We start from the raw sequence: 11,314 nt of genomic DNA, 5'->3' as shown, positions 1-11,314 counted from the left end.
CAAAAAATTAAGACCTTTAAAAAAATGAGTCCGGATCCTCTGTCATCAGGTCAACAGAGAATTCCTGATACCCTAATCCTCATTGGTCCACGTCACCACTCACTAAAAGAATAAAAATAAAATAAAAAACAGCTTCGGACGCCAAACCATTAGGGTAACAGGAATTCCCTGTTGACCTAATAATAGAGGATCCCGACTCTAAAAAAAATGCCCTATCTTCCCCCTAACACTAACAAAAAAAAAAAAAACAAAGATGTAATTTTTCCTACTTAGAGCCTAGTAGCTATTAGGACCTTCTTTTTTTTCCTTTGTTGTTTTCTTAGGACTCTTCTTCTTCCTTTTCAAGCGTATTCTTTGGGGACAACCAACAGCTTTTATAGCCCTAAAAATGAGGGTTGTTTTTGCTCCAACGACCACATTTCTTATAAATGGAAGCCACTGGTAAGTGGAAGATATTTTGAATGGATTTTCTATTTTATTTTTTTACATAACAAAATTTTCTTATACATGTAAGCACTTTTGCTTGTGGATAGAGAGATATGGACATGGTTGTTGCTGTGAGAAGTGATTGTCAGAAGATATTTGAGTTAGAGATAAATGGTTGAGTTGTTATGTGGATTTTATAATGCATTTACTTGTAAGATAATGAACATACATCATTTGTTAATAGTTGATGTTATCATGTGTTTAGGATCTAGGTCATGGTTGTCATGTGTTACGGGTCGAGGTTATCATGTGTTAGGCGTCTGGTCCTGATTTTTATGTGTTAAGAGTCAAGGTTGTTAGGGCATGGGTCATGGTTGTCATGTGTACTTAAAGGTTGTAAGGCCCACTGTGAGATATGTGTCGAATCCAATCTATCCATTAGATTCAAAATTTAATTAACGTTATAGGCCAAAGAATGAGTTACATCCGAAAATTCTATGGCCCCCAAGAATTTTTCAATGGTAAGTTTTCAATCTCATTCCTTCCTGTGGTGTGGTCCACTTGAGCCTTTGATATGTCTTTTTTTGGACCCATGCCCTAAAATGATATTTCAAGATGGATGGACGATGTGAAAGAAATACAAACATCACAATGTGCCTCATAAGACCATCCATCTCTAGATAAGTCCTATTACCCAACATGTGTCATGGCCCATCATGTCGACACAGATTTCGAGCAAAAGCCTTTTGCAAGAAGTTCCTGTGACCGGAATCTATGTTGGGCCCACTGTAATGTATGTGAGAAATCCATTCCACTCCATCCATTTTGGAAGATCATGTTAAGACATGAGATAAAAATTAGACATACCTTAAACTCAAGTGGCCACACTACTAGCTTGAAATAGTGGAAATGGGTTGCCTACCGTTCAAACCTTTCTATGCTTCATTTTGATGTTTATATGCAATTCAAACCGTTCATAAAGTGACTCAAATGCTCATAAGGTCCTTATCACGAGGATGAACTGATAGAATAAAAATATTAGCCTGATTCAAAGCTTTTGCTGTCCCATGAATGTCTCAACCGTGGTCGTACTATTTTCTGTTGTGTGGTCTACTTGAGCTTTAGATTTACCTCATTTTTGGGCTCATGTCATAAAATAATTTGGCAAAACATGTGAATAATATGAATTTCTCACAAACAGGATAGTGAGTGTTTACCCCATCCAAATCCGCTATGCTCAACTTGAAAGGTAGTCAAAGGCAATTTTGTTCCAAAATTTTTTAAAAAGCTATCAGGGGTTCATTGCCGAAATTTTTTTAAAAGTCTCAATTTTTGGAGGATTGGGCATTGCCATGAAGCTACATTGGTTAACATCCCATTCTTCTCTCAAGTTTAAGGTTTAGTAACGATTAGGGCTAGCAATGGGCTGGCCTAGCGATCCCAGCCCAACTTTTCACTGGGCTTGGCCCAGGGGCTGGGTTTAAACTTGCCAGAGTCACTTTTAGGCCAGGCTCTAGTTCAGGTCATTTTAGCATGAACTGGCCAACTTCTTACGTGTAGGTGTCTATCCTAAAAATATGCTGGTTCAATCACTGGTTAAGAGACGCATGCAGGACCTTGCATGTGTATTGTTTGTTTTGGCTTCTCTAAATGTCTACTTATTGTATATGTGCGAGCCATCGATCAACAGATAGATTAGAACATTCGTGTAAGGGAAATAAGGGTTTCATCAAATTCAGCCATGTTGGCCACTGGGCCCAAAAAAAAAAATTCCTCAACTTTTCGTCTAATGTGCAAGGCCCATGCCATGTTCGGGCCAAGCTTAGGCCTTGGGCGTTATAATGTTAGGTCTGGCGTACACTGGCTCAGCCCAAAATTAGGCCGCTGCCAACCCTGCTAATGATGTGCGGTAGCATTTGAAAGGATATTTTAACGTCTCTTCTTCCAACTATACGACAGGATAGTAATAATTTTTATTTTATTTTATTTTATTTTATTTTATTTTTTGAGGCACGGATAAAGTGTGAGTGTGACGGGGGAGGCGATTACGTGAGGGCCGGATAACAGCTTAGTGGGTGACGCTCCAGACGGTGGACCCATCTTCATGTATATGTTATATATCCACACTATCCATCTATTTTTGCAGCTCATTTTAGGTCATGAGCTGAAACATGAAATAGATACAATCTTTAAGTGAACCACACCACAGGAAACAGTTGTGATTAGCCATTAAAAACTTCTTGTGGGCCAAAAAAGTTTTGGATCAGGCTGATATCAGTTTTTTTCTCTTCATTCATGTTTATGTGACCTTATCATCAGGTTGGATGGAAAATAAAAATTATGTTGGGCCATAATTAAAATGCTTTTAATTGTGGGTCTTCCATCGACACTGTTTCCTGTGGTGTGGTCCATATAAGATTTGGATCTACTTTTGGGATCATGGCATAAAATGATCTGGAAAAAGAGACGGACAGTGTGGATATACAATTCATACATCAAGGTGGGCCCTAATCAGGACCTCACCCACTAAGCTATTATCCCGCCCTCATCTATTCTGCGCCTCTCGTGTTTCACGACGCTTCTTGCATCAGCAGATGTGATGCTTGTTGCTTTATCAGCCTGGATGTGTCGTTTCTTGTCAGAGAGCGGATCAGTGTTCCCCGGTAACAACCCGGGGATGTTACCCTCCCCGTGTGGGCACCACCTTGATGAATTTGTTGTATATCCTATCTGTTTTTTCAGCTCATTTTAGGATGTTATCCCAAACTTAAGTAGATCCAAACCCCTGGTGGACCATACAACTGGAAAAAGGGATGAGTGACCGTTAAAAACTATTTCTAGGCCACAAGTTTTGGATCAAGCTGATCTTTTTATTTTCCTTTCATCCAAGTCTGATTAACCTTATCAACAGGTTGGATGGAAAATAAACATTACAGATCTGCTTATTATGGGCCTTAAGAAGTTTCTAATGGTAGGCATTTAATCACCATTGTTTCTAGTGATGTGGTATACCCGATATTTGAATTTGCTTAATTTTCTGGACCACTTATTAAAATGAGATGGAAAATGGATGGCCTGCATGGATAGACAATAAATCATCAAGTGATGTGGTATACCTGATATTTGAATCTGCTTAATTTTCTGGACCACTTATTAAAATGAGATGGAAAATGGATGGACTGCATGGATAGACAATAAATCATCAAGGTGGCCCACGATGAGTAACACCTAGTCCCCTTCATTCTTGTTAGCCCCGGACCTCAAATTCAACATAATCCAATAATTGAGACAAGCCCAACTATGGGAAATAGTTACAGCCGCTGTCTACTCACATGTAGGCCCACAGGGATATTGACAGCCCCATCCAGCCCGTTCCTTGTGTGCATCCCGACTGGATGTGGATGAAGGGGCATACTAAGAATCAAGCAATTTAGGAACTTCAATCGGTACTTGTCGGGGGACTGCAGAAGCACACATTGATGGATGAAGCAAAGTATTCCAATAGCACTACCAAGCCTAATCACAAAGACTCTGAATTTAACGTGGAAAAAATCTTGTAAGAAAAAACTACGGCACAAAATGATAGATATGCAATATGCCAGCAGAAAATTACAAGAGACAGAGATTACCTGATCCAAACAAGCCTCGAATCATAGGAACGAATTAGAAAGCTTTTTTATTTCCCCTTTTCCCGATTACACTCATATATATAGCCTCTAGGTGAATCACAATCTAAATAAGAAATAAATCCCGCACTTACGCAACTCTATATAATTTCTGCATGATTGTTTGATGTTACTTTGATGGCATTGACAAACTGTTGATAACATCAAACCCCTTCGATATCATCGAACAAAGCACCAAAACGTTCCTGTGACTAAACATGTATTTTTTAGATTTTCTCGATGGCACTTCAATGAGACTTCGATATCATCGACAACTCATTGATGGCATTGAGCAGGACACCAAAAGTGTCCAACAACCAATTGTGAAATTTCTGAATTTTTTCGATGGCATCGAGCTATCATCAACGGACCTGTTGAATTCCATATTTAAGACATTAATCAACAATCTCCACCATGTCTTCAATCGCCAATCTTCATAACTTCTTTTTCCTCATCTCTAATTCCCCCTTGTATCATAGCTCCACCATTACCTCTCCTACATCCTCCATCTTCCTTTCATGCCTTCGCCAAGCCCAGAGAAGTTATATAGAATTTGAACTTCTTTGTGAGAACTACCTTACTGAGCATGTCTATCAGTTTCATGCTTGTGTGAATCTTCTCTAAAGTAACACCTCCTTTCTTAAGCACCTTTTCGAATAAAATGATGACGAACATTAATGTATTTAGTACGTGAGTGATAAATATAATTTTTATCGAAATTGATCACGCTTTCACTATCACAATTAACCGGTACGACCTTTTGCCAAAGCTCCAACTAATTTATCATCCCTCTCAACCAAATACCTTCCTTGAATGCCTCCATCACTGCCATATACTAAGCTGCAGTCGTGGAAAGAGCCACCATATACTGAAGCTTTGACATCCAACTGATCACTCCACACGCTAGTGTAAACAGGTGACCAAAAGTCGACATTCTACAATCCACACTAACCGTGTAATCAGAATCCATATACTTTACTAACTTAACTTGGCCATTGATGTCTCAAAAGATAAGACGTAGTCCTATGTACCTCGAATGTATAGAAGTAGCCATTTCACTGCTTACTAGTGTTACTTTTCAAGGTTAGACATATATCTGCTAACAGCACCAATTGCAAGTGAAATATCCGGTCTCGTACAGACCATTACATATATTAAACTGTCAACCACATTCGAATAAGGCATATGAGACATCTCTTGCTTTTCATTATCAATTTTAAGACACTGTTTAGAAGAAAGCTTAAAATGATCCGTGTGAGGAATGTTGACCGGCTTTGCCCTGTTCATCCCATACTTCACCAATACATTCTCAAGGTATTCCTTATAAGATAACCAAAGCCTGCTCCTTTTCCTTTTTCTATTTTTATCAATGCCAAGAATTCTTTTTGTAACACCTGGATCTTTCATCTCAAATGTCCCTGATAACTGAGTCTTCAGTAAGTCGATCTCAGACATGCTATGAACGATGTTGAGCATGTCATCAACATACAACACCAAGATGAAGAATTCCCCATTACTCAGTGTCTTGTAATAAACATAATGATCATATTCACTTATGTTAAACCTTTGACTCACATGAAAGAATCAAACTTTTTATATAACTGCCTAGGTGACTAATTCAGGCTGTACAACGACCTCTTCAACTTGCAAACCTTGTTCTCTGCCTTTTTTTTTTATTTCAAAGCCTTTTGTTTGCTATATGTAGATTTGCTCTTCTAATTCCCTATATAGGAAGGAAGTCTTCACATCCATATGCTCCATCTCAAGATCGTATTAGGAAACCAGCATGAAAAGGAATCTGATAGATACTTGCTTTACAACTGACGCAAATATCTTAGTGAAGTTGACACATTCCCTCTGAGTGTATCCCTTCGTTACCAACCTTGCCTTGTACTTATCCTGTTTCTTCTTGATGATTCATTTACACCCGATCGCTTTTCAGATGAAGAAAAGCTCCACTCGCTCCCACGTCTCGTTTTATACAAGGAGTCCATCTCATCGTTCATCATTGTTTTTCACTTTTTCACATCAAGCTTATCAAGAGCCTCTTGAAGAGTAGATAGATCTCTCTCATATGTAATAAGAGCATATGTGACTTTTAAGCCATCACTGTATCTTGCCGGTAATTTTTGATACCGCGACGGATTCTTTCCATAGGTAGCTGCTCCACCTTCTCATGTACCTCTATCTGTGTATTAGTATCAGTATAATTGTCATCTATGTCTACCTGAAGGTCTACAACCAACTTTTCTAGTTCCTCATGCTCATCTTTATGGAACAAGTATCCTTCGTTGAATTTGACATTATGGCTAATGATGATTTTTCGTGTGATTCGGTCATATAGCCTGTACCCCTTCACACCACTACCATAACCAACAAAGATATACATTTTGACTCTTTGTTCTAGCTTATCTCTCTCAATTGATGGTACATGAGAGTAAGCTTCACAACAAATACACGCAATCCTGAGTAATCTACCCATTGACTACTCTATACTTCCTCTAAAATTTTGTAATAAATGGCCGTGGAAGGGGACCTATTTACCAAGTAAGCAATCGTATTATCGACTTTAGTCCACAATTTCTTGCCCAATCCTGCTTTACTAATCATGCATCGGGCCCTCTCCAAGAGAATCTGATTCATCCACTCTACCACACCATTTTGCTTTGGTGTGTGGCGCATTGTGTAGTGCCTCGCGACCACTTAATTCTTATAGTATTGATTAAATTCACCTAAAGTAAATTCCTCACCATTATCTATCCTTAGTACCTTCACCTTTCATCCTAATTGTTTTTCAACTATTACCTTTCATTGCTTGAAGTTGATGAAAACATCGGATTCATTTTTCATAAAATAAACCCACACTTTCCTAAAGTTTTCATCAAGGAATGTGACAAACCATAATGACTCTCTAGTATAAACCACAGGCACTGTCCCTTATACATCAGAATGCACATAATCAAGAACATCATTACATACATATTTTCCAGTTTTAAAAGATAACCTTGAATGTTTACCATATATACAATGCTTGCATATACTTAAATCAAAACTTTTAAAAACTGAAATTAAACAATGGTCAGAAAGTACCTTCATGCCTCGCTCGCCCATATAGCCCAGATGTGCATGCCACATATGTGAAGCCGACGTGAAATCCTCAATAGATGCTGCAGCTCCACCCGATGAAGTGCTTCTGATAAACCTGTAAAGATTTTCGTTCCTCTTATCCTCCATGACAACGAGTGTCCCCTTTGAAACTTTAAGGACACGATCAAAACCGGTGAATCTGCACCCAAGCTCCTCAAGTGCCCCAAGAGATATCACGCTATTCCTCATATCAGGAACATGTCTCACCTCGGTAAAGGTACGCTCCATGCCATCAAACATCTTGATGCACACCGATCCAACACCCACCACATTACAGGCATTATCATTGCCCTTGGCTACCATCGCACTCTCTGTAACTGGTGACCAACTCCGATGAGGAGTCATATGATATCATGTCCCTATATCCAAAATCTACTCATCCTTCCGATTATCGTATAAGTGTCCAACCATGGACACTAACAACACATCACTTCCACTCATACCTTCATCTGACTCGTCAGTGTTGGCTTCCCTAAAAGAAGCCTCTGAATTCTCCTTTCTTGCTTTAGGATTTGTACAATCCTTCTTCAAGTGTCAAGACATCCCACAGTTCCAACACTTCAACTTTCCTTCGCCATTGCCCTTAGATTTAGATCTCGATCGAGAAAATTCACTATCCCCCTTGGAATTCTTCCCCTCGTAACTAATGCATCGGTAAAGGTGCTAATGTCAACGCTTTTCTTTCTCATCGTCTTTCCATGAAGGGTTGAGATAATGGTATCAATGCTAAGGGTCAATCTACCAATGCATAACGAGTACTTGAACAACTTATACGAAGCCAGGAGAGAATTTAACAAGATGTATGTCTAATCCTCATCTTTCATCATTTCCTCCACTTCCAGCAATTTATAAATTATCTTGTTACAGTTACTAATGTAGGCCTCAACATGGCATCCATTTTCCATCTTAAGATTGAATAACTAAAGCTTTAAGTATAGGCGATCAAGAGATTTCTTCGCATATATGTCCTCTAATTTTTCCCATGTACTTAACTGCAGTTTTCTCTCTCATGACATTATAGACGACCTCATCCGTTAGGCACAATTAGATAGAGGTTCTCATTTTTTTATCCATCTTGTTCCATTCATCACTTATCATAGATTTCAGTCGCTTCTCAAGGAGTGCATCATCCAATCCTTGCTGAACTAGAAGATCGATCAGCTTGACCTTCCATAATTCAAAGTGATTTTTCCTGAAATATTTCTCAACATCTAACTTATGATTAAAAGCCATTGATATTATGCTTTCAGATCCAATTGCACCCCAACAATAAGCTCTGATACCACTTATTAGGGAACCTCTTAAGCACAGGGAGATGAATCTAGCAAAGTATTCCAATAGCGTAAACAAGCCCTATCACAAAGACGCCAAATTTAACGTGGAAAACCCCTTGCGGGAAAAAACCACGGCATAAAGTGACATATATGCACTATGAAAGTAGAAAATTATCATAGAGATTACTCGATTTGAACAAGCCTTGAATCACCCAAGCTCTTGATTTCCCCTATCCCTGATTACACCCATATATATAGCCTCTAGGTGAATCACAATCGAAATAGGAAACAAATCTTGCTCTTACGCAACTCTGTGTATTTTTTGCATGATCATTTGATGATACCTTCAATGTCACTTTGATGGCATCGACAGACTATGGATGGGATCAAACCCTTACTATGTCATTGAACAAAACACCAAAATGTTCTAACAACTAAACATCTATTTTTTAGATTTTCTCGACGGCACTTCGATGGGACTTCGATGTCATTGACAGCTTATTGATGGCATCAAGCAGGACACCAAAAGTGTCTAGTAATCGATTATGAAATATCTGGATTTTTTTGATGTCATCGAATAGGCTTCGATGGCATCAAGCCATCATCGATAGACCTATTGATTTACATATTTAAGACATCAATCAACAATAATACCATGCGATCTATTGGATTTATGTGTATTTTTACATTGTTGCAGTTTTTGTAGCCCATTAAAGTCTCTCATCTGGCTGATTTTTGAGTTGTCCGTTTTTTAAGGCCCACCTCTCATGCATAGTTTGGATGCCTATGCACTTCATGGTGGTTCCTACATACAATCATCTATATGGTGCTAGCTAGCTATATGTGAACATTTAAGAATTTTAAATGTGGTGATCTAATAGATATTCAGAATCATTATTAAGTTCTAATTTAATTAGATAGCTTAATTATTAAATATGTATTGGTGAAGTAAAGTTTTAAAAAAATGGTTAGTTAGGAATTTCTTTTCTTCAAATTATAATTTTGTTAGAATAAAAAAATAAATAAATAAAAAAGCTTAATTATTAAATATGTATTGGTGAAGTAAAGTTTTTAAAAAAATGGTTAGTTAGGAATTTCTTTTCTTTAAATTATAATTTTGTTAGAATAAAAATAAATAAATAAAAAGCCCTCTTTTATATAGGAAATACCTGGTATGTGCATAAAACATCTCTCTCTCATGAATCCAGTTACCCTCCTCTTTACTTGTCTGATTTTCTGCAACCAAATCTTGAACTGAGTTGCTTTTATCCTAAATCAGCTTGTTTGGATTACTTATTAAGCCAGTGGATCAGACTTGTAGTTATGCCCTTTTCTTCTAGCTTAGAAGCTGATCTACTGTAGAGCTTTGTAACATTTTTTTGTGGGGCTTAACTTGATATATATTTTAATGACATTTGATCCATATATCATGTGTGACCACTCATGCTCTCCTTGGATGCCAAAAAATAGGTTGATCCAAATCTCAAGTAGACTCCATCAGAGAACGTAGCTGGGAAAGGTCTGTCGAGGGGTATTTTCATCCACAAATTTGATACAGTAGGATAGAACTATGAGTAATTTCAAAGCTCATGGCCTCTATTAGAATGCTTGTTTCTTCCTTTACATGGGGTCTTAAGGCTTGATTTGAGAGAAATAAATGTGAAATGGAGTCTCTCCTTCATCCAGTACCATCAAGTGACATTATTCACTTAGAGTTAGGTGGAATGTCGAAGCTGTGGTGCGGAAACTGAATTCCCCTGGACACCATCCACCCCTAGTGTGGCAGTCTTAATGAGCAGGGCCAGCTTGTTATCCGTTTTGGCTAGCTAGGCCCATCGAGCATGGACTTGAATATTAGGCACAATGATGGGCCTAGGCCTAATTCCTTAACCAGGGCACAAGAAGGCTGCATCTAAGAGCCCATTTGCTCAATCTAACCTATTTAGGTTTTCCAAAATATCATGCTACGTGGGCCATGCCTAATGTACAAAATGGATCTTGCACAAGTTGATGAATGGGCTTGGCTTCTTCCTTTAGGGCAATCAGACTATTTCTCAAGTGTTGTTTTGACAAGGGCTATTAATTCCCCATCCATATATAGCATTTCTCCATTCTTCTTGTGATTGTGTCTCTGCAAAACTGTTAGGTTTGACATTAGAGGAGACGGAGCTTAAGAATGTTGTATGTTGTTTAGAGTAGTTTCTAAGGGATTCATATGACTGAATTCGATAAACAACTTGAAACAAAAAATTAGATAAATGAGTAAGAAGACATATGACTCTTTTGTCTTTTAGCAAGGAAATAGGAGTACAAGAAGATGACATACATGACATGTGAGAACTTGCCATGAAAGATAGAGATTGATGAGAAGACGATCATGAAGTCATAAGTTTCATGTTTGAGAATTTTGTCATGACATCGAATACTTGGTTCTTAGGTTTTTGTTTCTATGAATATGTACTTATTGTCCATACTCTAAGTACCCTAATTTGTCAATTAGCATGAGATATGACTCTTAGAGTTAGGAGAGCCCCAAAGAAGAATCAAGAACGAAGACATAAGGATTGAAGGCATCCGATTCAAGACAAGGTAAGGAAATTGCAAAGACCTCGTCAAATCCTATACTAAAACTCTCTAAACAAAACCCTCTATCTAGCCCATACCTTATAGGAAAAACAATCTTTAAGAATGCTAGAAAGTTGAGTGGTAAAAAAGTCTATGTAAAAGAAACATATAAAAAAACAGACATCTTTGATGGCATACAAGTCTCATCGAATTACCTTCAATTACATCAAAGACAGC

Source organism: Magnolia sinica, chromosome 9 (assembly GCF_029962835.1).
Source record: "Magnolia sinica isolate HGM2019 chromosome 9, MsV1, whole genome shotgun sequence".
Lineage (NCBI taxonomy): Eukaryota > Viridiplantae > Streptophyta > Magnoliopsida > Magnoliales > Magnoliaceae > Magnolia > Magnolia sinica.
The sequence above is the reverse complement of the archived record's forward strand: the minus strand, read 5'-3'. Positions refer to the sequence as shown.